The sequence below is a fragment of the Lissotriton helveticus genome, chromosome 4_1, assembly GCF_964261635.1.
Source record: "Lissotriton helveticus chromosome 4_1, aLisHel1.1, whole genome shotgun sequence".
Taxonomy (NCBI): Eukaryota; Metazoa; Chordata; class Amphibia; order Caudata; family Salamandridae; genus Lissotriton; species Lissotriton helveticus.
The window spans coordinates 1,192,769,219-1,192,793,345 of NC_136063.1; positions in this window are offsets into that span (position 1 = coordinate 1,192,769,219).

Here is a 24,127-nt window from a genome sequence, read left to right on the forward strand (position 1 = left end):
TGCTGAAAATGCTGCTGCAGCAGTTGATGTGCTTGGTGCAGGAAATAGTTGTTTGGCAAATTTTACAGGTTACTTTCGGAGCATTAACCTTTTTTTGCCTTTCAGGGAAAGTAAAAACTTCCAAATTAGAGCTTCTTTCTTCTTCTTTGGAGGTTCTTCAGGAAGTAAGGGGCATATTATCAAGGGGGTTTATCTCCGCTTTTTTGGCTTTAAAAGCCAAGAAAGCAGAGATAAAATGATCTCCCTATTACCTAGCTGTCGCTAAGACCAGTTAGCGACAGCTAGTAGGAGATAGCGACCATCTTGGGCCCCACTTTGCATGTCAGTGATATTTATCCCTAATGACATGCAAAGTGGGCGTGCCAAGATGTTAGCGACTGGAAACAGTCGCTAACATCGCTATCTCCTATTACCAACTTTTGGAGATATTCACGCTAAGCGCGAATATCTCCAACAGCTAACACCTGCCCTGAGCAGTTCTTAGCCATGTTATCCAATGGCAGGTGGATAACATGGCTAAGAGCATTAGCTCGGTAATGCATGAATATCGCTGACTTTTCAGCAATATTCATGCATTGCGGCCGTTTTTTATCGCATTTGCGATAAACCTTGCTAATACCAAGGTTTATCTGCGATACAAATCGCCGCAGCTCAGCGGTAAATTTTTGTCTCTAACCAAGCAATAGCGATAATTATCGCTATTGCTTGGTAATATGCCCCTAAATCTCCCTCTGAAGAATGGCTGGAAGATGAGTCCATTGCTGTTATTATGGTGATCTTCCTTCTATTTGACAGGATTCTCAGAAGAGATGCTTCTTCTTAGAAAGTCAAAGTAGAATGATAAAAATGGGACAGAACTTTCAACAGCTGGAATAGGAATGTTATGAACCAAACAAATCTCTTCTTTTAAAGTCACATGGCTTTGCATACGCTTACGGTGGGCTTACGGTGCTCTTACGATGCGAGTACGCATGATGTTCCACCGCGATTTGTGTAATTGCTTTTAAAAGTAATATAAGATTGTTAAAAGTTAAAAAAACTATATTTATAATTACCCTAGATAATGTGTTCTGTTAGTATGTACATTAAATACATAAATATATGTTTTTAAACAATTAAAAACATTTGCGCCTTTCGCATATGGGGCGCCGTACATGACGTCACACGGAAGCTTTGATGCGACGCGTAACGTCAAAGCGTACTCGTAGCGTATGCGCGGGTACATGCTGAGTATGATTAGCAGTACAAAGTATGGTGTGATCACCGTGCGCGTACGGTACGATTACCAAAAAAAACAATGAAAAAGGAATTATATAGAATTCAATTTTAATATATTTGAACAAAAAATAATTAATAAAAAATATTTTTCAATTTAGTTTTGTTAAAATTTTACATTAAGAATATGAAATATAATTTAAAAAATAAAACAAATATACATATTTATAATAAAAATGTAAGAAATTAGTATAACAAAAATAAATATAATAATTAATACATTTAATAATTATCATTTACAAAACCTTTGAAATTTCTCTGAAAAAACCATAGGTTTCACAAACGTTATAGTTAGGAATTAGCATTTAAAAAACCTTGCAAATTCACTGAAAAGACATAGGTTTCACACACACATAGGTTTCACACACGTTAAAATTAGGAATTAGCATTTAAAAACCTTGCCACTCTTTCACAAGCATGATGTCAACAGTGATGTCATCAGTGATGTCATTTGAGATGTCATCAATGATGTCATGAGTGATGTCACTGACCATGTCATGAGTGATGTTATATGTGACGACATCAGCAGTGCATAGCGGGCGTGCAGTTATAGTTAGCTGAATTAACTATAACGGGGGAATTTCAAAGGTTGTGTATGAGTGAAATGTCCAGCTAACTATAACATGTGTGAAACCTATGGTTTTTTCAGTGAATTTTCAAGGTTTTTTAAAGGCTAATTCCTAACTATAACATGTGTGAAACCTATGTTTTTTTCAGTGAATATATATATAGATATAGATAGATAGATATAGACATACATTCCTCATCAAATTAGTCCAAAACGAAGGGTGCACTTTACACAGTTGGTGCACTCCCCCCACAAAATATTAGTTTGAACCAAAAAGTAACGTTGCACTCGCCTTGCGGTATATCCAAGTACTTTATTGAGTCATAATTCAACTCAGCCCAGCACTCCCACCTACGTGTTTCGACCACACTGGTCTTGATCACAGTAACAATTAGTCCATCATTGCTTTCAACATTTATACCTCTCTCCCAACAACAGTAGGTATGAAAATGTATATACATACTTTATTTCATTTGATATTTCCCCACTTGGTGCAACATCTCACATAAATCTACCATAAATGAATTATTCAACAATCTTTGATAGATTAAATCCATGGCCTCTTTACATCACGATTTAGTTATAATTCAACACTTGATTATCCTTGTAGTATAAAATGTATAATTATTGTGAATTGTTTTGAAATAATTTACTTTGAGCAGTAATTGTGAAAATTACCATTCCCACAATGCCTCTTATTGGACCAAGTGAGAGAGAGGTATAAATGTTGAAAGCAATATATATATATATAAAGCAGTTCATGGCATTTGAAAAAGGCTAAACATCAAAACGCGTCATGCCTATACTAAAGCTGCAAATAAATATTTTGAGTGACCTTGTGAGTGCTCCGTATTCTGTATATTATTTGTCCATGCAGCATGCAAGCTCCTACCTCATGAATGGATGCACCTGCCCTGAGTGCAGTGGGAATGTGGGATCATTTGTAAACCATACAACGTGCACCGCTGCTGAATGGTTTCTCCGTTGACAGGGATTAGGTAAAAAGTAATACAAACTTGAGAATGTTGAGCTACTTGATTGACACCTATGAATACTTCCACTTTTTAATCCAGTGGCTGTGGTGAGGGAACTTATGCATGCACAACAACTTGGCCCACCATATTCAGAGGTTTAAAGACAATTCATGTCAAGTAGATATGAGGGGATTTTCAAGGTTCATAATGTAAATCCTATCTGTACGACAACATCTCTTATATTCAAGTTAGCCCATCGGGGTGGAATGGAAATGGGGCATTGGAGCCTGTATGCAGACTCATTACTTTGTGGACCGAGTTGCAATGTCAGAAGGGAAGTGGCAAAGACATTTAAAAATCAATCCTCTATAGGCCAAGATCCCACCAAAAAGAATGGGGGATATGGTATTTTAGCCAATTGGAAGTACACACTGTCGAAAGAGGTTCATGGCTTTTGATAAAGACTAAACGTCGAAACGTGTCATGTCGATACTAAAGCGTCAAATAAATATTTTGAGTGACCCAGTAAATTCTCAGTATTCTGTATATTTTTTGCCCATGCAGCACCCGAGCTCCCACCTCTTGAATGGATGCACCCATCCTGAGTACAGTGGGAATGTAAAATCATTTGTCATTTGGAAAGAGAGCTAACTATAATCAGTGCCTCACCCTCCACTTCTTATGACCTTACATATTACATCATGCATGGCAGATTCTATGACATCATTTATGGCATCTGTATAATGTGTAATGTTTATCTTTGTAACTCATGTTCATTCAAAACAATATATGGTGAGTGCGGATCATCTGTTTACAATTAATTAAGAGAGGTGTCCACCTGTGCAGAGGATTTTTGCCCACATGCATCAAAGTAAATTGCATTCGCAAACGGTGCGAATCGCAAAATTCGGCCGTTTGCGAATGCAATTTCTTGTTTTTGGATGCATCAACTTTGAAGTGCATTTTCGCAATTTTAGGAATTGCAAAAGACATTGCGATTTCTAAAATAAATCGCGAAATTTGCGATTCACATTTTTTTGGGAAAAAATACTATGCATGAAAATTCGCAAATTGCTATTTTTTAAGAAATCGCAATTTGGGATTCTTAAAATTGGAAGAAGTCAAACCTGGAGTGTTTTTTTCTAACTTTGTTCACAACAGGTGACAATCATCAGGACTGCATATAAGGGGCCTCAGAAAGCATCCAACTGTTTTTCAGAATGGCAGCACTTTTCTTTTTGACACGTAGGCAGAGGTTGAGAGCAGCTGCAGGATGGAGGAGAAGGTTGATACAAGAAAGAATATTCAGAGTGCGCATTACCTTACTAGGGCAGACTGAAGCTGAAATCTATGATAGGTATAGGCTCAATGCTCACTTATGTTTAAGTTTATGTTTATTAGATTTGTATTGCGCACAAATACCCGAAGGTGTCTCGGCGCAGAGGATTGTCATTTGACATATTTCATGATGAAGAAAGTCATTGGTCAAAGAGCCACGTTTTCAGTTGTTTACGGAAAATTAAAAGGGTTGGACTGGTCTTGATGGTAAAAGGAAGAGTATTCGAAAGCCTCGCAGTAGCTACTAGAAAACGTCTGTCTCCCCAGGCAACTGTTCTAGTGCGAGGGTGAGGCAGAAGGTAATTGGATGCCGAGCGAAGGGGCCTGCTCGGAGTGTAGACCTTGAAGGCCTTTATTAGAAATTGTGGTCCAGAGTTGTGGATGGCCTTATACGCGATACAGAGGGCTTTATATTTTATGCGGCTTCTGACTCTCAGCCAGTGCAGTTGACGTATGGCTGCAGAGACGGAGTGATGCTTGGGGATGAAAAGTAGTACTCTTACCGCCGCATTTTGGACTGATTGCAATTTGTCCAAAACCTGCTGCTGGGCATTCAGCAAGAGGGCATTGCAGTAGTCCAATTTTGAAAATATTAGAGTGGTTATAAGAGTTTTTCCTGCCGCGGGAGGTAAATAAGGGAGTATTTTTTTTTATTTTCCTGAGAGTGAAAATGGAGGATGAGATCACTGCATTAACATGATGGTGATGTGTTAATTTGGTGTCGAATATGACCCCAAGATTTCTGACCTTGGCAACCGGTACTGGCGGGGGGCCCAGGTCGATAGGCCACCAGCTGTCCGGCCATACCGGAGACAAGGTGCCAAAATTCATCACCTCCGTCTTGTCCGAGTTTAATTTTAAGCAGTTCATCGACATCGAGGACCCTATGGCTAGCATAGCCTCCTGGAATCTCGATGCAACTGCCAATCCATCCTTGTGAACAGCCAACACCAATTGGGTGTCGTCTGCATAGGTGGTTAAACTCAGCCCATATGATTTTATGACCCTCGCCAAGTCCGACACATAGATATTAAATAGTGTCGGACTTAGCGATGATCCCTGTGGCACCCCGCACGGCAACGTGGATGTGGGCGAGTAAAATGTGCCCAATTTCACCGATTCGGAGCGGTTAGCCAAGAACGAGGCTATGAGATCTCTGGCTAGATGGTTGACCCCAGTGTTGAGACACGGTCGATCAAGGTGGAATGATCGACCGTGTCAAAGGCGGCGGAGAGATCTAACAATATGAGGGCCGCGCCCCACCATGATCTAGAATTGTCCTGATCTCATCAGCCGCCTTTATAAGTGCCGTTTCTGTCCCATGGCCTTGCCTAAACCCAAACTGGGTATCATCCAGCAAGTGATGTTGGTTGATATATTCTGAAAGCTGATGGTTCATAAGTGATTCAAAAATTTTAGCTGGGAAAGGGAGGCAGGTTATGGGTCTGTAACTGGCTAGTTATAGAGGGTCTAGAGAAGGTTTTTTTTAACAGAGGTTTAATTATTGGTTTTTTCCATATGTCTGGATACTCACCCGCAAGAAACATGGAATTACAAATATCAGTAAGAGGCGGAGTGATAGTCTCGCAAAGCAGATTAAGGACCGAAGGTGGGCAAGGGTCTAGAGGGGAGCCTGAATTGATGGTTGCTGTATATTTACTGATCGTGTCAGCTGTAATGGGGTGAAAAAGAGGGAAGGTTGAGCCAGCTGGTGTAGGCACAGGTCGAGGGTCCAAGCCTTGTGAGTGAGTTAATGAAGAAAATGTTGAGTAAATATTGGTAACTTTGGTGGCAAAGTAATCCGCCAAGGAGTTGCAGAGGTCTTGAGATGGCTCAACAGCAGAAACTGATGGAGGAGTCGATAAGATGTCAACTGTTTGGAACAGTTTTTTGGATGAGTTTTGTGCAAGCTCAATTTGAGATAGATAGTAAGCACTCTTATGAGAGATTATGGCACGTTTGTAAATGGCTATGGCAGCTTTATAGCATTGTTTGTCATGAAGGCTATAATGTTTACGCCAGAGTCTCTCAAGGTTCCTGCAGTGCTGCCTCTGCAGTCTGAGTTCCTCAGAAAACCATCTCGCAGACTGGGTGGATCGATTAGGAAAAATTAATTTAGTGGGTACAGCCGTACTGAGTGCGTCCAGGAGCCAATCCTGGTACCTGATAGACGCCTGGGTAGGGTTAGCAGAAGCCTCAAAAAGGGGGGTGGTGAGTAATTGAGTGAGAAGAGAGAGGTCTAAATTTTTCCAGTCTCAAGTTCTTTGCACAAATTGCGATTTATATTGCGCTGGTTTAGGGTTATGTGCTTTTATGCTAAAAATAACTACTTCATGGTCTGACCAGGTTAGGGGCAGCACTTTAATCAGAGATATGGCCGAGTTGTTAGTGAAGAGCCCATCCAGGGTGTGACCAGCTTGATGGGTCAGGACTGAGACTAACTGATGTAGTCCTAGTGCTTCCAGGTCGGTGGTACGTTGAATCGTATCTTTGTCCAAGGGGGATTCAAGATGGAAATTAAAATCTCCCAGGACTGTGTAATCCGATGGTCCTGTACAAGGTTCTATTATCTCACCAAGATTTGAGAGAAAATGTTTACGTGGACCAGGAGGTCGGTAAAGAAGAGTACCCTTAAATACTTGGTTGTTATTTAGTATGATGGAAAACTTAAGGGCCTCACAGAACAGACTAGACATAGGTTCAGTTTTTAGAGAGAATCTATCTTTATGAACTATGGCAAGTCCCCCGCCCCTACCCAAGGGCCTGTCTAATTTGGATACGCAGAAACCCTCAGGGATAGCTGAGCAGAAGTCAGGTCCCGAGGCCGCATCACCCCAGGTTTCTGTGATAAACAGAATGTCCAGCTCTAGGCTTTTAATTAGCTCCAAAATGTCCAGATCATGCCTAGGTGAGGAGCGTGCATTAATGAGGGCAGCAAGATAATGGGGCCGTAGCTTTGGAAGGGAAGGCTGGATAAGTGGGCGAGGAACCGGGAGAGTGAAGAGGCATGTGGAACAGGTAGTGATGGAGGATGTAAAAAATGACACAATGGGCAAAGGAGAGCAACAGGATGGAAAGACACTTACATTTATCTCCTTTAACTGGTGGACGTGGAGAGGTGTTTCGCACAGGGGGGGTGGCCCTGGGCCCGGTCCCGGCGCGGACGGGCGCAGACGGGCTTGCCTTTAGCGCGCCTTCGCCCGCTCGTCCCTGCGCTTCCGTGGGAGCATAGAGTTTAAATAGCCGAGTAGGCGAGCAGCTAGACTGCTAACCTCTAAGCCCGGAAGTGAAGTGTAGCCCTTCCCACTATGGCGGTCCATCCCCCCACAACAAGCCGAATCATCGGTGGTGGAATGGGGATCGCGCCTGTAGCAGCAATACACAAAGTAATTTCGTATTCAAATTATAATGTGCATAACAAAAATAGTGCAGAAAAATAAAATGCAACAATTTAAAACCGCTAGGAGCCCAGCGTGAGAGAGCATCCATTGGCGGGTTCTGTTTTAAAATCGGTATCTAGTGGCAGGAGGCGCGCTAGTATGAGCATGCGTTATCAGTAAGCATTCGCCATAAATGTCAAAAGAAATCCAGGGAGAAGGCTAAGTCAGGAGTTTAAATAGCCGAGTAGGCGAGCAGCTAGACTGCTAACCTCTAAGCCCGGAAGTGAAGTGTAGCCCTTCCAACTATGGCGGTCTATCCCTCCACGATTCAAAAAGGGGGGTGGTGATGGACAGGGTATCTGAATTAAGCAGAACACTCCTACCCAGTCAAAAGATCAGGGCTTGATCCATCACCGTTTTTTAGCTCACTGCACCATCCCAGTTCAGAACCTGGCTACATGCAAATTAGTCTGTCCCTGGCCCAGTGCATCATGGGATTAGGGCAGACCAAACTACCAAGCCAATTCTTTACTGGAAAGGAAACAAGCTTCCGGGGACCGGTTTCTGGCATTACAGCCGTCTTCGGCCCGGCTTGCTTGAATCCTGATGGTGCAGAACAAGCCGAATCATCGGTGGTGGAACAGGGATCGCGCCTGTAGCAGCAATACACAAAGTAATTTTGTATTCAAATTATAATGTGCATAACAACAATAGTGCAGAAAAATGAAATGCAACAATTTAAAACCGCCAGGAGCCCAGCGTGAGAGAGCATCTGTCGGTGGGTTCCATTTTAAAATCGGTATCTAGTGGCAGGAGGCGCGCTAGTACCAGCATGCGTTATCAGTAAGCATTCGCCATAAATGTCAAAAGAAATCCAGGGAGAAGGGTAAGTCAGGATTTTAAATATCCGAGTAGGTGAGCAGCTAGACTGCTAACCTCTAAGCCCGGAAGTGAAGTGTAGCCCTTCCCACTATGGCGGTCTATCCCTCCACAACAAGCTGAATCATCAGTGGTGGAACGGGGATCGCGCCTGTAGCAGCAATACACAAAGTAATTTCGTATTCAAATTATAATGTGCATAACAACAATAGTGCAGAAAAAAAAATGCAACAATTTAAAAACACTAGGAGCCCAGCGTGAGAAAGCATCCGTTGGCGGGTTCTGTTTTAAAATCGCACGATGAACTCCATCCACTCCGGATCTCCGACCGACCCCTGCCCTCATCACGTCTTCAACAAGGCCGACGCTGTCATCGCACCCCACCTGCGGGACATCATCAACACATCCTTCGACACCGCTTCCTTCCCAGAGAGATGGAAGCACGCCGAACTCAGCGCTCTACTCAAGAAGCCATCGGCTGACCCCACCGACCTCGAAAACTACCGCCCCATCTCGCTGCTCCCGTTTCCTGCAAAAGTCATCGAGAAGACCGTCAACAAGCAGCTGGCCGCCTTCCTCGAGACGAACGGATCCCTCGACCCCTCGCAGTCTGGCTTCCGGGCCAACCACAGCACCGAGACCGCCCTGATCGCAGTCACCGATGACATCCGAGCGCTGCTCGACAACGGAGAAACAGCGGCCCTCATCCTCCTCGACCTCTCCGCGGCCTTCGACACTGTCTGCCATCGTACCCTAGTACAACACCTCAGCAACGTCGGAGTCCAGGAGAAAGCACTGGAGTGGATCATCTCCTTCCTCGCCGGAAGGACACAGAGAGTCCGCCTCCCTCCGTTCAGATCTGAAGCCACCGAAGTCATCTGCGGCGTCCCTCAAGGCTCCTCGCTCAGTCCAACCCTCTTCAACATCTACATGATCCCCCTCGCAGATATCGCACGCCAGCACAACCTCAACATCATCTCCTACGCCGACGACACCCAGCTGATCCTCTCTCTTACCAACGACCCCGCCACCGCCAGAGCCAACCTTCACGAAGGGATGAAAGAGGTAGCCGAATGGATGAAGAACAGCCGCCTGAAACTGAACTCAGATAAGACGGAAGTCCTCATCTTGGGATCCTCACCCGCCGCTTGGGACGACTCCTGGTGGCCCCCCGCCCTAGGCAGCGCACCCAAACCAACAGACCACGCACGCAACCTGGGCTTCATCCTGGACTCCTCCCTCTCCATGACCAGACAAGTCAATGCCGTCTCCTCGTCGTGCTTCAACATCCTGCGCATGCTCCGTAAGATCTTCCGGTGGATCCCCACTGAGACTAGGAAGACGGTCACCCAGGCCCTCGTCACCAGCCGTCTGGACTACGGCAACACCCTCTACGCCGGAACCACCGCCAAACTCCAGAAGAGACTCCAGCGGATCCAGAACGCCTCAGCACGACTCATCCTGGACATCCCCCGCCGCAGCCACATCTCCGGACACCTGAGAGACCTGCACTGGCTCCCGGTCAACAAGAGAATCACCTTCCGTCTCCTCACCCAGGCACACAAAGCCCTACACAGCCAAGGCCCAGGATACCTCAACAGCCGCCTCAACTTCTACGTTCCCAAACGCCAGCTTCGATCGACCAGCCACGCCATCGCCGCCGTCCCCCGCATCCATAGAGCCACCACAGGGGGACGGTCCTTCTCCTACCTCGCCGCCAAGACATGAAACTCCCTCCCCACCCACCTCCGCCTGACCCAGGACCACCTCGCCTTCAGGAAGCAACTCAAGACCTGGTTGTTCGAGCAGTAGCAGATCCCCCTCCCCCAGTGCCTTGAGACCCACTGGGTAAGTAGTGCGCTATATAAATGCGATGATTGATTGATTGATTGATCTTGTGGCAGGAGGCACGCTAGTACCAGCATGCGTTATCAGTAAGCATTTGCCATAAATGTCAAAAGAAATCCAGGGAGAAGTGTTTCTCCTTAAAATTAGATTTAATATTAGATTTAATTGAAGAATTGGACCCAATCTTGCAGAGGCAAACACACAGGACACAAGCTATACCAACACATGTTCAGGTATTGTGTTCACTGCACCTCCTTGCTTCTGGGTCATTTCAGGGTGTAATAGCCATTGCTGGTGGTGTCTCCCAGAGTTCACTTTCCAGATTTTTTAATGCCTTTCTAAATGCCATGTTACAAAGGATAAGGCATCACATAAAATTTCCTAGTACACAGCAGGATTTGGTTAAAACCAAGTTAGATTTCTATAACATGGCTCATTTCCCACATGTCATTGGCTGTGTAGATGGCACACATGTTGCCATTTGTCCACCCTCTGAAAATGAGTACATTTTTCGCAACAGGAAATGCTTCCATTCTCTTAACATTCAAGCAGTTTGCTATTCTAAAACTATCATCACAGACTTAGTGGCAAGTTACCCTGGAAGTGCCCATGACTCCTACATTTTTAGACACAGTGCCATCCACGCAAGACTGCTGTTGGCGAACTTGGAGATGGATATTTGCTTGGTAAATTTAACTTTTCAATTTGTAACACATCCATATTTAATATAGACACATGTCATTCGTGCATTTTATCTGTCATTATCATTTTTTCTAGGTGATAGTGCCTATGCAGTTAGGTCTTATATATTAACACCATATCTCAATCCAGCAACCAGGAAAGAGCAGCAGTATAACCATGCTCACATAACAACCCGCAATGTGATAGAGAGAACCTTTGGTGTGATGAAATCTCGTTTCCGCATACTTCATAAGACTGGAGGAGCATTACAATATCGTCCAGAAATTTGTTGCAAAATAGTAGCTGCATGCGCAATGTTGCACAACTTAGCAACTGAGAGAGGCATAGACCTGGATGTGGAAGATGTACTACCTCAAAATGACAATCAGCCTCAACAACCCCCACCAAGATTACATGGACCAGAAGCAGCAGAGGGAAGAAGGAGAAGGGCAGAGATAACCCAACATTATTTCTGAAAAAGGTAAGAATCACACAAGACAATCTGGTACATGACTGTAAATTATTTATTTCAAAGAGTAAAATTATATTCTTTTTCTTCATGAAACTTAAATGCAATTTCATGAAGTTGTAAATGATTTTGCCATCATTTTAGCAATGAATGTATTTATATTTAAATGATTTGGGCAAATTTTTATCAAACATATAACATCACAGAAAACATATTTCTTACGTCCACGCACACCTAATGCCTTCCCCGTATTAATCAAATTGCCCATGTCCAGGTTGCTGGCATTAATTTGGTTCCTATTGCTACGGCGTGCTCCAGGTAAGCCATGGTCAGGTATGCCACTGACACTACTGCCAACTTCACTACCCCCCATTTGTGGCTGGTTATCAGGTGCAGCATTACTATGTATTTTTTGTAATGCAATAGATGTTTATTAATCATATTTTATTGATGACTAACAGATTTAAAACAAACAGACAAAAATAAAATTTAAAAAAGATAACAGTGGTGGCACTGATGTAAATAGATTTATAAAACTCAGAATAACTACTACGATGGAAAAATAAAACGGCACTAGCAGAGCCAAGCATTCCAACCAGTAAAATAAAGGGGAGGAGGTTTACTTTACCCAATGATTTGCATTGCACAAAGCCTTTTATAGCTCTAGCCTATTTCAAAGTTCTACATACGCAACTAATGCAGCCTACCCAAAGGAAACAAAATGAAAAAAATATTTTCTTTAATGTCAATAAATTAAACGGTCCATCTTACAGGAAGGATAGTTGCCCGTGTCCCATTCTTGCTTGACAGTTAAATAAATCGAAATTTTGAAGGCGTATTTACTATGGAGAATGGGTATAGTTTTATTAACTATTTTATGTTTGCAAATTTAGCCTATGCTAACTTTTAGCTGCAAGGCTGACAAACTGTTTAATTAATGAGAATTCTATCTGTGTGTGGTGTTCAGCTCAAGTCTTATAGGCATAGAATATGCATACCAATTCTGTCTGTACAGCTGAAACTATCGGACAGTCAGATAATGGTTGCAGAATGTATTCTTTAGGTGTCCTAAACATCTACCAGAAGGTGCAATCTGTTATTACAATGTGTACGTTTAAAAGTACCAGCTTAGTCGTTTAATTTTTGTGCACTCGTGTTGTATGTTTTTTCGTTTTATACCTAAGACAAAAAATTATCTATGTAAGAGTTCTCTGGTGTTCAAAACTAAAGTGAGACTGTCTTTGCCTTGTAGGCGCTGAACTTTGAGGATTTTATCTTCCACAATACTGCTGGTGCTGCTACCCTCTAAAGCTCTGCCACTATCTGATGGTGACCGGCGCCTATAAAACTGCTGAAGTCTCCTTCGCCTACTCTGCCTTGTGTTAGTGGTTTCTGGAGTTTGAACAGTCAGCATTTTAGTGACATTTAAATTTTGATCTCTTCTGTATCAGAGTGCTGCAGTTCCCTTCTTGGAAAAAGGGATGTTGATGCAACATGTGCGTCTTCTGTGTCTTGTCCTTCTTGATTGTTGTAATCTCTCAAATCATGTTCTATAATTTCTTGAAGTGCTTCTATTATTAAGAAAGTGCAAACAGTATGTTACTCTAAAGTTTGCACTGTTGTAAAATTTTTCCACAAAAGGTTTAGTTTAATAAAAAATAACATGTTGCCTGTCTACTTTGGTCTCATTAATGTCTATCATTCATTTAAAGTCACTTGCTTTGTTATTTAATGTTTATTATGTAAAAAAACGACATCTCCCATGATGCAATGCTTTCTGAGTTACAACTGTAAATATCCAGATTTGAAAAACGAAAATGGACTTCTACAATACTGAAATGATATTTCAGCAAGTACACCAACATTGGCAGCCCTCATGCAATCTCACTGCACATTTAAAATCAAAATTACAAGTAAACCTACCTTCAGAAGGGGTAGGAAGCTCTGACGTATCAATGTCAATCACTCCAACAACAGCCTCAGTTAAAAGTGTGCCTTCCACCATGTCTTCCAGGGGGGTATTGGGCCTATCCCTTGGGTTGCCACCACCAGTTTGTTTGCTGTTTTAATCCTGGTTGCAATCCTCTCTTTCACACGACTGCGCAGGTTATACCAGGTTATACCAGCGTTTTTGTAAGTTATTTATGTCGCGATTTGCAACACCCACAGCATTCACTTTTGCTTGGATAGCAAGCCAGAGATTCCTTTTCACTGCTTCAGGAACCTTCAAAGATTGTTTCCCAAAAAGCTGATCCTGCCTCTAAGTGACCTCCTCAATAAGAATTTCAAGCTCCTGATCACTGAATTTAATTTTTCTTTTCCTGACTTGCCCCTCTTCAACTGCATTTTCATTTGCCATTTCTCCAAAGGATTCAGACACACAGACTGCAGCACTTCCTCCAGGCAAAGCTCCAAAAACCAACTGCCAAACCTCTACCTCAAACCAGGGAGCAGCTGTGTGTAATTACTCTCCTGGCTTCCTGGCTGTTAACACAATCATATTCATCATGTGTGCGTTTTTGCAATTTGCGAATTTGCAAAATGCGAATTTGCAAATAAGAATTCGCTAAGATCTTGCGATTCGGTAAAAATTGCGATTTTTACCGAATCGCAAAAAAATTGCGAAAAAAATGATGCATTGGAAATTGCGATTCTTTATTTGCGATTCGTTAAAAATCGCAAATAAGGAATCGCAATTTCAAACGTTGATGCATGTGCCCGTAAGTGACTGACCTTCCAGATCTGAGCACCACCCCAATCAGTATTGTAACTATCCACTAGAAGTGATAGGTGCCTCAACCGCATCTTGTATTTGGGTATATCGGCACAATCACGCAATTTAAACAGTTGACATGGATTTTCAAGATAATTGTGAGTCAATGCTAGGATTTATTTAGTAAGGAAGGGTCTAATTCAAAAAGTGAATCCACACAAGTCACAAGGAATGTGAGTTTAAGAGACAAGTTTTTAAAACTTGAAAGACTAAAAAAACAAGAACTAGAAAAATGATGGGATGGGAACACACTGAAGAAGTATTGAGAACATGGAGATTCCAAGAGGTTTTCCCAAATTTGAACATTTGGAAATTGACCTCTTGGAGGAATGGGAGGAGTGACTTTATAATACTTCATATAAAATGTTGGGGATTTTGCTGACTAATTCTGAAAGGAAAGTAAAAAAAACTAGAGGAAATCCTAAAACTAGAGAAAAGAAATCAACGTGACTGATCTACATGAAGTAAATAAGAAAAATGATGACAATGTGAAAAAGAAATTGGCAAACTATTACCAGTTCTATTTAAGAGATAAGAAACAGAAAAATATCAAAAGAGTTGATGGAGATCATGAAAGGGGAAGGATGTTTAGTTTTGCCAGGAAATATGATGTCACAGTCATACCAGCTCCAACCTCTATAAGTAACATTTACTCCAGTAGTATTTCGCTCTTGTCTGCTGAAAGTGATCCAAACAAATATTCTTCCTTTTTTACAAGAGGTACAGAGATAGAGGCTAGTGAACAGAAAAAGAACAGTTACAGCAGAGGAGAAGATCTAGAATGGAAGGGAAGAAACATTATCACATGTGTTCAGGCAAGACTGCTGGCCAAGTCAATACAGGCCAAATAATAGATCTTGTGATGGACTGACTAATATCAAACACAACAGATGGTCAGGCAAAAATATAACTGAAAATTGTTCATTTATCCTCCAGAAATTTGTCAGAATGTGAGTAGAATTAAGGGTCTGAATGTTAGGCCCTCTGAGAGATGCAATTTTGTTTATGTTCACCTTGGTCTGTTGAAATTTGTACAAAAGTCAACATTTAATAAACATTTCAGTGAACAACTATTTGTGCCTTGTGTTACATCTTATGCAACAGAGGTGTCAGCCTTCTCAATCATTGACATAAAAGAAATACACATATTTACCTCTTACAGTGACAGTGAAGATTGTAGTGATGTGATCAAAATAACAAATGATCTGGTCATACAAGAGGACTTAACCCTGGTTAGTAGTTTAAGGCCCTCCTGAAAGTATATGCCTCCCAGCCAATGAGTCACTGTAATAGATTAATTTTGCCACAAAGTGACTTGATCTGCAAAAACTTGAGGACTCCCATCAGAGTATTGGCAGGTCTAAGCATCATTATAATCTGGTAAAAAACCATACAAATGTATTATACAATTTACTGGATGATGGAAATATTGTTATATGAGAAGCAGATAAAGGGGGAACATTGCTCTGATGAACAAAGACAACAATTTATATGAAACCAATAGGAAATTAAGTAATCAGTTATGCTACAAAAAGTTAAAGGGAAACCCAATGCCAGATGTTGGAAGATACATCAATGTATGACTATGGAATTGGCACAAAACATGTCTTTTGACGGTTCAGGAATATAGATGTTTTAAAGTATGCCCTCCAAGATATCACAACACATATACATTGCCGAAGATTCATAAAACAACACAGTGCCCATCGGAAAGGTAATGGGTCTCCCACAGAGTGTATAGCTGAGTATGTGGATGGGTTCCTGCAACCATATGTAAGTAGCCATTCCCCATACCTAAGAGACAGCAAGGATATACTATGTAAGCTTGAATACCTTTAATGGGAGAGTGATGAGCTTCTATTCATCAAAATGGATGTTTAAATCTTATAAACCTGCATACAGATTGAATGTGTGGTTGAAGGTATTCAGGTTCTACCTCTAAAGTGGAATGCCATACATTTAGAACACACTCTCATGCTGTTGGGAGAGTGATGATCTTCTATTCATCAAAATGGATGTTTAAATCGTATAAACCTGCATACAGATTGAATGTGTGGTTGGAGGTATTCAGGTTCTACCTCTAAAGTGGAATGCCAGACATTTAGAAAACACTCTCATGCTGTTGGAGATGGCAGAAACCATATTGACAAAAATATTTTCCTATACAGTGGTGGCTGGTACCACCAACAACTTGGGATAGCCATGAACTCGAGGTTTGCCCCATCTTATGAAAACCTTTTTAATGGTTTGTTTGAGGTGGAGCATGTCTGGGCCCAGGCTCATGTTAATTGGTAAATACCATAATTGTTTATGCAAAACATGTTGATACCATTTTAATAATTTGGAAAGGGACAACTAAGGGCTTACTGGCATATCACACTTATCTGAATGACAACAGGTTTAGTGTTAAGTTAACTCTTAAATACCACACTCAATAAGTTTATATATTGGACTTAAGACTGTTTGTTCACCAAAGGGCCATTCACAGTGACATTTTCGAAAAGCAAACTGCCTTTAATAGTGTATTCCATGCCACTTGTACACACCCTAAATAAACCACAGAAGCCATACCCTTTGGCATGATGATTAGGGCTCGGTGGCATTGCAGCCAGGATCAGTAGTTTCATAAAAGACTGCAACATATTAAATATTATTTTAACGTTCAAGGCTATGACAATCTCCACCTCAATAAAGCTGAAAGAAAAGCAATCAAATTTGACAGGAAACAAACTCTGATCATCAATGGAACACATAAGGAGAATAAGTCTCAGGTGAATAGAGAAGTCATTTTCATTACACAGTACACACTGCACAGCAATCACATCTTTGATATAATATGTGGGAACTGGCATATTATAGGTTCCAACACTTTACCTGAGGGTATCATACCACAGAAACCTAGAGTTGTTTATCGGAGGCATACTACTTTGAAAAAAAACATATGCACCAGCTACGTGAAGAGTGACTAAACTGAAGTTATTCTGAAGCCTTGGTTGTCGGGCATATCTACATCCTAATATCAAACAGACATATTTGAACTTGCTGCCTTATAGATAAACACAGATGTGTGTGAGGAACAGGGGAGTGACACACATGTCGATGATAGCTTTTTCCACATAATGATTTAACTATCTCTTTCACACAAAACAACCCACCAACATGGGTCTCATGAAATACCATGCCAATCTGTTGAAAACTAACCATGGGTAGTACTATGCATGTAACTCTTTAACCTTGGGGACTACAATACATAGGACTGCTCATCGCATTTCTCATTTATTAGATGTAGATCCTGGTGGATTCGAATGGACCTCCTAACTATATTCATTTAACTTATATGCTTGTAAATTTAGATGCCATGTTCCATCACATTGATCGCACTTGGAATGATAATTTTGAAATAAGTCCAATTCTCACACTTAACATGTTATGACTTTTTTTTTAGTTCCCTAACCAAATGACCTTAGGTGAATTAATTTAATATGCTTGAGTAGTCTAAATAAATGAACCTCATGTGCTAGCTCGTATGCATTATACCTTTTTGATTTCCCATCACGTATATATCATTATTAGGAATTCAAAATGATGTGCGTACATCGGGTTACTAATCTGTAAAGAAAGGTCACTTTTCCCATCACATAGAATAGTTGTAACGTTTACGCTTTAACATATCAATTGGGTGGTAATAATAACACCACCCATCAGAGAGTAATCAAAGTTGTATCGACGGTAATAGTGGATGGGAACAAATGGTCTATGATTCAGAAGAACAAGAAGCTCCACAACCAGTGAAAAAATCAAGGGAGTCATCTCACCAATTACCACAAAAATAATGCCAGCAGAGACATGTCCATCTTCATTGCAGCCTACTAATATCTCAAAGAAGGACCCAATCACCAATGTTTCAGAAACATGTTAAGGGCAATATTCGCAGTTTCATTACCTTTTCTCATCTCCTTCATACAAAATGTTGTGAAGGTCTTTCTTGTCCATAAATGGCTCAGAAGGTTTCCTTCAGAAAATAATTTAAGATTTTTATGTGAATTAGAATCAATTTGCACATATTTATTTTCCCCTTGCATCCCTTTGCTGCAAACTTTTTAGAACCTCAATGTGAATCGAGTTTGACGGGCTTAGCATAGCCTTGGGCATAAATTTGGGCTCTCCATGTGACCCAACTACTACCAAAGTTATGAGAGATAGCCTGGAGATCCTACCTCTCCTTGAACTCTCCTTTGAAACAGGAGTGGTACCAATAAGGTGGAAGAAGGTCATTCTTCTTCCCATAAAAAAGAAGCCGGGTGTAAGATCAATTCAGCTAGAGAACATCTGCCCAGTCTTTCTCCTGCCCTACTGTGCTAAGATAGCCAAGAAAGTGGTCAACACGCAATTAACTACACACATCAACCGACACCGTTTATTGCATCCCACGCAATTGGATTTTAGGGCCACATACTCCACGGAGTTGGCCCTGCTCTTGTCTACAGAAACGATTTACAGACAAATAGATGGTCCTCCTGGATCTCAGTGCCGCTTTTTACACTGTATCTCACTTATTGCTCCTTCAACGCTATAGGGAAGGTGGGCTGAAGGAAGTTGCCTTGGAATGGTTGAAGTCCTTTCTACAAGATCGGAGTTTTTAGGTGACCCAACAACCGTACTTCTCCAAAAGCATTGCACTGGCCCAAGCTGTCCCGCGGGGCTCTATACTGATCCCCACTCTCTTTAATTTGTATACTGCCCCACTAGCAGAGATTATTGAAAGTTATGGGATCAGTGTCGTGTCATATGCTGATGACATACAATTGGTGGTCTCTCTGTCACAGTATCCTGATGAGGCAGCCATAGATGTGTCTGCATGCCTACAAGATCTTGCATCGTGGATGACAAGTAACAGCTTAAAACTAAATGGCAGCAAAACTGAGCTCCTGCTGGTAGGAAAAGCTCCCTCTATCTGGTCCTCGACATGGTGGCCACAGGCTCTGGGCCCGACTCCATCTCCGAGCAATCAGGTTAAGAATTTGGGGATGTGGCTAGGCTCCAAGCTCTCCTTTGAGAGGTACACTAGAATGGTGGCAGGATAATGCTTCGGAATCCTAAAAAGCCTACTGAAGACTCCCCATCGCAGCCAGGAAAACTCTAGTCCATGCACTAGTAACCTCCTACATGGACTATGGGACTGTTATTTACCTAGGAGCAAGTAATAAATGTACGCACAGACTTCAATGCATTCAGAACGTGGCGGCCCGCCTCGTCCTGATGCTGCACAGGCGATCTTCCACCAGGAATGCACTCTCAGCTCTCCATTAGCTACCTCTGCAAGAGAGAATACTCTTTAAAGCTTTATGTATCAGTTATCGGATCCTGCAGGGGAAGGGGCCAAGCTACCTACAAAATTTACTGACCCATTATATTCTTACCTGGCATCTAAGATCATCAGGGACAGGTCAGGTTATAATCCCTAGAGTAAGAAAGGCAAAAATGGGTGCTTGCTCTTTCAGGTACCTGGCCTCTAAACATTGGAATACTCTTCCTCTCTCACTATGCAATGAACCATCAGAGTCACTCTTGGAAGAAATTGAAAAACCTGGCTTTTCCGTAGTTAAGACCCTCTCATGCGCTATATGTCCTACTCCTGCTCCTTTTACCTTCTTCTGCACCGAAGCGCGGGGAAACACTAGTCAGTGTAACCATGCGCTTTACAAGCTTGCTTATTATTATTATTATTTTTATGATTTATTACAGATCCAAATGTTATGTATTAATCACCCAACCAATCACTCAGGGTTTGTAAAATGCCGCTACTCACTGAGATGGTCTCAAGGTGCTGTGGGGGCGGTGCAGAGAATCAGACTACGTGCTGAGTTCATCTGAAGGGTGAGTTTTTGAGGTTCTTCCTCAGTTGGTCAGTGAGGATGATTTCCTGAGGTGGATGGGCAGGGTGTTCCATGCCTTGGAGGTGAGGTAGGAGAAGGACATGCCTCATGTTCTCGTCTTATGGATCAGTGGGATGGTAGCCCAGAAAAGCTGAGCAGGCTGGAGGTCTCTGTTGGGTACATTGGTATGTGGCAGGGGTCCGAAGGTGCTCTGGAATAGATGCTTTTTGTGGTCCTTATGGTGTTATCTGTGGCGAGTGGGGACCATCTGTGCAGAGTTGGTCGGGGGTAAGAGTTGGTTGTGATGGTTGCTCTCACAGTGGGATGGCATTGGGTGTCAAAGTTGTCATATATAGTCTTGATCTTGTGGTATTACCTCTTTGCAGCTTTTGCTCAGCTGGCAGTGGGTTAGTTGGTCTCCAAAGGGTATTTTCGCAAGGCAAATGGTTTCTTATATTAAGGTCTATTACAGAATGTCAAGCTGAGATTTTTGGAGTAAACGTGCGGAGCAAGTTTAACTAAATAGCAGCTAATCAAAAAACAACTCCATTACCCAGAACATCTGAGTAAAACACGACTAAGATGACCTCACTATAGAAATACCAAAAGGACATGGAGTTAGTCTAATCATTATCCTGACTGAGAGCAGCAAATCCTATTTTCTTGCTACACGCAGTCAAGATAGGTATACATTTTCAACCATTACTGTGGTATTTTGATTGCTTCGCATTACAAGTTTTTATTCTCATTATTTATTGGTATATTGCACTGTGCCTTTACCTTGTTTCTTATGTTGAGCACGCATTCTTTTCTCACATTCTTTTATTTCCTTCATCGTTCGCGCCTTCATTGCAGCAACGTTCGTGCTGTTGCACGTTCTGCGGCCTGCATTCTTGCCGCTTCTCAGAGCCAGCTGCCTGCGATGCTCCTCACGTCTAACTGTTTATTCCCTTGTGGTCATGCTTGACTCCTCCCATCGCTACAGTAGCCTCCTCTCTTCACTGGGCGATTCCCTTCCACACGTCCCTTTGACCAAACCACTCCCCTGAACCATTTTCTGTAAGTTAACCGCTTGTTTGTTGTTTTTTCCATCATAAAACAGGTGTTTTCCTTGTTTAATTAATTACCTTCATTCCTATTGCCATTTCTTTATAGGTGTTCATTATACATATTCATTATGTCAGAGGTGGAAGACTCACAAGATTTAAAGACTAACAAGCTGATGCTGTTTCGATTTTAGATGTGTCACAGTCCTAAGAATCATCCATGTCAAAAATGCATTCTTCCTCTGAAGCACCTTAAAAAAGGCATGAAACGTGCAGCCACCTCTGGTGTCACTCATAAAGGCATGTCTCTTATTACTAGTCCTCTCCCCCTAGAGGTTTCTTTTTCGGGGCTCCCTTCCTCTCCCTTACTTGTTATCCACCACAAAGATACTGATGAAGATGACAATGATGTCATCAAGGATGAATTGGATGGATTTTCTGATCCTTCATCTTATGGGCCTCTGGAGAAAAGGAGTAAAATTCTCCTGACGGTGGTGTTGCTCACCCAGTGTCTGATGATTTGGTTGATCATCTTGGTGAACCCATGTTTGACTTCTCCCTCATTCGCTATCCCAACTCTACTGAGTGGTTTTCCTCAGAGCATGTGGCTGATTAAGTTTCCATTTACCTTTGCCATGCTCTTGATAAGTCTTCTCAAAATAAATTCAAATTGGAAGGCACTCGCCCTTCCATTCCTAATATTGTCACTTCCACTCCTGATATTGACCCCAATATGTTCAGGGGTTTCACTAAATATGACAAGGACCTTTATTAAGGAACACATATGTCACAATTTTGTCACAATGGTCAAAGACCAACTTTTATTAAAGAACACTTTCCCTTCTCTGATTTGTGTCATGGCATGAGCCGCTTTGCTGGTTGTTACAACTCAAGAGCTCAATCCCTCTCCAGGGGCTCCTTCGACCATAAGTCCCACTTTGATGCTTATACTTGGTACAAACCCCAGTTTTAGCCTCATAGCTCCAGAGGCCTTCATTCCAGGGGATACATGAATAAAGGAGAACAATATTAAGGTAAGACCTTCAAATTTTGGCCTTCTTCCAGTAGGAGGCAGATTAGTGGATTATCTAAATGCTTGGTTGTCCTTAACTTCAGATCCCTGGGTGATGTAGACTGTGCAAGGCTATCTTATAGAGCTCTATCAAAAACCAATAAAATCCCATCTTCCCCTTCCTCTTCTATTTTCTCAACAACAATCGGTCTTAATTGAGGATGAGATCATTTCTCTGCTAACCAAGCAGGCCATGGAACACACAGATCTTGATCTGTCAGGTTTTCTCAGAACCATCTTTTTAGTACAAAAAAAAACAAAAAATGTGCCTTGTTTTAAACTTAAAGACTTTCAACATTTTCGATTTGTATCGTCACTTCAAAATGGAGACCATTCTCCATCTCAGAGATGTCCTTCTTCAGGAAGATTTGATGGTCAGACTAGACCTTCAGGATGCCTACCTTTCTGTTCCAATTCATCCTTCTCACAGGAAATTTCTTCATTTCCAATGGGGAACTTCATTCTTTGACTTAAAAGCTCACACCATTGGTCACCCCCCTTGGTGCTTCACCAGGATCCTCAAATAAGTGTTAGCCTTCCTCATAGCACCAGGGATCAGACTCCTTATCTACCTCAACGACTTCTTGAGCATGGCAAAAGACAGAGAAATATTAATAACTCACTTACAGTTTTGTCAAGACTTGCTTCTTCAACTCAGCTTTCTAAGAACGGACTCCTTCACGTCAACTCAAGTTTCTAGGTTTTCTAATAGATATCTCCTGATCTGTTCTGGATTTACCTCTCCAAAAGGAGGCTCTTATCAAAAAGGCGATTTATCATTCTCTCTCTCTCTTCCATTTTTTTCTTAGATCGTTAGCCTGTTTGTTAGGCCTTTCGGGTTCCTCAAATCAGGCAATCTTTGTGTGTCCTCTTCATTATCAGACCCTTCAGAGAATAAAGATTTGTCATCTAAACAGCAGTCTTGCCTATTCGGACCCTGTTTCATTAAATCCAGAGTCCAAAGGAGGGCTCCTCTGGTGGCTGACCCACGTAGACAATTGGAATGGGAGAACAATTTTCTCTGCCTCCTCAGATCTTGTCTTAGAATCCGATTCAAGTTGGATGGGATGGTGCTCAAGATGCTACCAATTCTCGACTGGAGGTACATGGTCTGGAGCCATTTATGCATATCGACAGTTTAGAGTTGCTTGCAGGCTCCTTTGCCCTCCAGTCCTTTACAAAAGTCAAGGTAAAATGGGCAATTCTTCTGTGCATGGACAATCTGGCAGCAGTCCTATACATAAACCATATTTGTAGAACAAAGTCCAAGATTTTGGTGGATCTCACCAAATGTTTTTGGGAATCTTGTCTTCAACATCAAATATCAGTCAGAGTAGTTTATCTCCCAGGCAGTATGAATGTTGTGGGAGAATGGTACTCCAGACAGCTGCACAACTCGAGCGATTGGCAACTGCATCCTTCACTGTTTAGTCATCTTTCTTCCATCTTTAGAACCATTCCAATAGATCTTTTGGCTTCCCAGCTCAACTTCCAACTTTCTGTCTTTTTTATTTGAAGATCAGATCCACAAGCTCTTGCGACAGATGTATTTCTTCAGTTTGGCCCCATACTCTTCTCTATGCGTTTTTCACCTTCCTTCTAATTGCTTGAGTATTAGCTCAAGCTCACAGACAAAATCCATCTCTGGTTCTAACAACTCCCTTTGGGCAGGCCTAACCTTGGTTTCCAACTCTATTAGAACTCTCATCAGATTTCCCAGTCTAACTTACTCATTTTCCCAATCTCTTACTCATCCCCAGGGCCTTTTACACAATTTGATCCTTCAGGGATCCCTCTTTCTCATTGCTTGGAAGATTTCGGGTCTTCCTGGAGAACCCGAGGAATTTCATAGGAATCTACCCTTCTCATCAAAAAATCTTGGGCCTCTGGCACATCCAGACTCTGTAAATCAGCTTGGTTGGCCTGGTATAGCTGGTGTTTGGACAGG